The sequence below is a fragment of the Apium graveolens genome, chromosome 4 (assembly GCF_009905375.1).
Source record: "Apium graveolens cultivar Ventura chromosome 4, ASM990537v1, whole genome shotgun sequence".
In the NCBI taxonomy this organism is placed as follows: Eukaryota; Viridiplantae; Streptophyta; class Magnoliopsida; order Apiales; family Apiaceae; genus Apium; species Apium graveolens.
In genome coordinates, this window is record NC_133650.1 from 211,298,837 (window position 1) to 211,302,904 (window position 4,068).

Consider the following 4,068-nt stretch of genomic DNA (forward strand, 5'->3'; position numbering starts at 1 on the left):
CAAGTAGATAAGATGGAGAAAGATCTCAATCCCAGTCTATGTATGATGTTTGGTTTACACTATGCTGAAGTTATGAATGAAAAATGATGAGTCCTCATGTACGACGCGGCTTCAGCCCCTTAGTCGCCTACGTATGTTATAATTGAGTCAAGTAGGGCTTAGCCTGAATAGTAGACTAGTAGTAACAAAATTTCTCCTAGATTAGGGGGTAGTGCATACGTTAGGGTGCATTACGCCAAAGTGCATTGCACATTGATGAAATTTTGAAATTTTTTATTTTAATGAAATTCTGAAGTTTTTTATTTCAAGACATAAAGCTCAAGTCTCGCCGTTATATTCAAGACATGAAGTACAAATGAAAAGTCGCATGAAAGTCAAAGACAATTTTCGAACACGCAGGGAGAAAGGACATTATTCACGCAAACAAGATGACGCAAAGCTTCCGAGGAAGCTCCACTCTCCTAGGGCGTGCTCAAAGGGGTGTCCACCCTAGGAAGGAATTTGAGAAATTCATGTTTGTGTTTGATTGATCGTTATCTTATTTTTAGTTTTTTGAAGAACTGAAACAATTCAAGGAAGGTAACTTCCAAGAAAGGAGGGAGATGTGAAGACTCCCGAAGAAGTCCTACACCTCATGGGGAGCGCCCAAGGGGTTTTCATCCCAAGAAGAAGATTTTCCGGGTTACGACTTTGTTCACAAGTTCATTTACGAATATGTTTTCAATCGTCAAAAGATTAAAAAAGTTAAGAGAAGAACGTCCAAACATGCAAGAAGGCACGAAGACTTCTGGAAGAGCCTTACACCCTATAGGGCGCCCTCAGGGGGGTGCTCCCCCAATATGGAGATTCCTCCATCATATAATTTTACTCACAAGTCTACTTTTTATTTCATTATTGCTCTTTAAAAATATTAGTAAGAATAATAGAATGACTTTCAAGTATGAAAGAAGATGCGAAGCTTCCCAAGGAAGCTCCACCACCCCTAGGGCGCGCCCTAGAGGGCCCTCCTCCAACATTGAAGTTTTTAATTCAAGTTGTTTGATCTACGAGTTCACTCATCTTCTCATATTAATTTTGGATTTCAAGATTATCAAGAATAACTTTTGGGCATGCTAGGAGGAGCAAGGCACTCCAGAGGGGCCGTATACTTTCCAGGGCATGCCCGGAGAGGTTTTCCCCCCTAAAGGAAGAATTTTTGGAGTTACTTCATTTTAGTTACAAGTTCCTTGGTTGTTTTTGCAAGATGAAAATATTATAAGGCAAAAGTAAAGTGACAACATATGAAATGATATATAATATGGTGTCTAAATGCAAAGTGCGATAGGTAAATGAGTTTGTACAAATTACAGGGACTTTACAAAGGCTCGCACCTCGAATAAAAGTCATAGTGATAGTCACAATGTAGCAAAATATATGGAAAGCAACACAAGATATAAAAGGCTTAAAGGGAGAACCTCCATAAAGACGGATGGAATAGCAAACACACCCCTACACTCGGGGGGTGGACAGAAGATAGTCTGTGTAGGGAAAAGCCATAGTGGGATGAACATCACTCACGAGGATAACATCATCTGTCGGAGCAATATCATCATGAGGAGCACCACCGCCTTCACTAACTCTCAAACATTTAGGAGAAGAGCGGGTGGCGCATGAACAACCTCCATGGGAGGAGGATTAAGGCGCACCTCACGCCAAGAAAAAGGCTAAATAACGTTCATCATGGGAACCACCTTCTCAGAAGCCAAATCAAGCCTACCCGAAGCATTTCAGAATCTAAGGCGCCATACCTAGGAGATAAACATAAGATGGCTCAGTACTAAATATCAAGTAATGCATGGTATATGAAGAAAATACGTGAAATAAAGATATGGGGGTGAAGACGTTAGTAAAGTGAACATAGAGATGATATATGCGCGTATGAAGAAATAAATGCAAAGTATGGCACATAAGGGTGTGAAAAAGAAGTTAAGGAAAAAAACCAAAGGGAGACTACTCCTAATGAAGGTTTTACAACTCTCAGGGTGCACCCTGAGGGTGCGTACTACCTAAGGCGCACCCGGGACATACCAGAGGAAGAAGGGAAACCCTTCTCGGAATCTGCATCATTCATTTTCTTAATGAAAACTCCTTTCTTTCACTTCAAACCCATATTAGGGTGGAAAACTCCAATCTTGCTAAGATTATCTTCCATAACTAGAGCCTCAAGGTTAAATTCCTCTCTAAGAAGATGAAGTATGACATTCTCTCTTTACACGGCCGCACCGCTTAACTTCGAGACTTTTCTATCATCTTTTCAAAACAAAGAAAGTAATGTCACAAAATGAAAGAAATATTGATACAACGCCAAATGAAAGGCAAGTTAGAGAGACGTACAAACATCCAAGCTAAATTGATAGCATGTGATGAAGATGAAACAATGAAGATGACAAAGGAGATGGCTACCGAAGCGAGGTGGTGAAAACCCCAACTTACGGTTGAATTCCTCAAACAAATGAAAGGGAGTAGGCGAGTCATTGATAAAAGAAAAGTGGTTAAGACGCGCCACAATACCAACAAAAATCAAAAATATTTTTAAGAAGATAAGGCATGCCCCAAAAAGGAAACAAGGTCACAACCTGGGCTCTGAAAAAGCTTCAGGTGCGCTCCGCACTATGCGGAGATCGCGACCCGTGAACCCGAAAGCTCCGGGCGCGCCCCAAAAAGGAAAATCTGGGGTCGCGATCGAGAGCCGCATGGCATGCCTCGGGAGCCCCCATGTATGAAGTGGGTGTAATCGATGTCCCAAATTTCAAATTCAAGCTATGAACAAACATAATTGGAAGTCAGTGTGAAGATTCTACAAGATCTGCAAGTTATGCATGTTTAACATGCAAGTCAATGGGAAAGCGTAAGATGAAGAACAGATGTATGCCTGGAAGCAAATTCTGAAATTTGTTAAAGCTTCAACACCGAAACTAACCCCCAGGGGTAGGACGCGCCCCACAAGGTCTCAACGACGGAGTGGAAGAAAAATATTTACGGAAGATATTTGCGGAAGATATTTGAGGAAGAATTTGCGGAAATAAAAACTGAAGTACTTGTTATGGAAGTTGAGAAGAAGAAAAATTTACAACCAAAATTTTCAATTAAAGCATTTTTTGACAGAAGAAATAATATATGCATATGGAATGAAGTTTATTAGCAAAAGATGAAGGGAAGACATTGCGTATAATAAAGGAAGAATTATTCACAAAAGATCGAAGGAAGAAGAAGAAGATTTTCCACCTTGTTTTTTAACAAACTAGAAAATTGGAGGTTAGTTGTTATACCATAAAATCATCATGGGTTTTGATTTGGATGGGTTTTTATAGCATTAATTTTGTGTTCCGGTTTAAAATTTTTAAAATTCAAACTCTATCTTAGCTAGTTTGGCTGTTATATATTTTGTTTTTTAATTTAATTCTATAATTTATATTTTATGAATATAAAAAATTATGAAAATTTAAAATAAAGTATAAACTAAAAAACTATAGAGTGCATATCGTCAAAATATTAAAACTATGGGGTGCATATCGTCATTATATGAACTTTTAAAAGAAATTCTGACTTTACCTTGACGGTAACAATTATTTTGGACAAAAATTATTAAAAGGGTGCAATATGAAGTGAAATTTAAAATTAAGGGATGTATTATATCAAAATTAAAAGTTTAAGATCAAACCGAAAAAATGAATATTTATAAGGGGTGCAAAATTTAATCTTAAATTTAATATGTGAAAGGAATATGTCCTAAGTCCAATCATGTATTAGGATTTAGGAATAACTTTTATGTAATCTGTTTTGATTTCATTGATATTAATAAAAGACTTGTTTTGTTTTTATTACGGGCTCTATCTATTTAAGTGTTTAAATAAGATATACCATATTTTAGAGTAAAGCTTTTATGGATTATGATGAGATCCTAATAGTGAGACCTAAAAGATGATAACTCTAAACTTAAATAGTTCATGGTCATAGGATTACTAACTGGTAATTAATAATCCGCAAAGATCGGTACATACTATGCTTGCTTCATTTTGAAGGATGTCT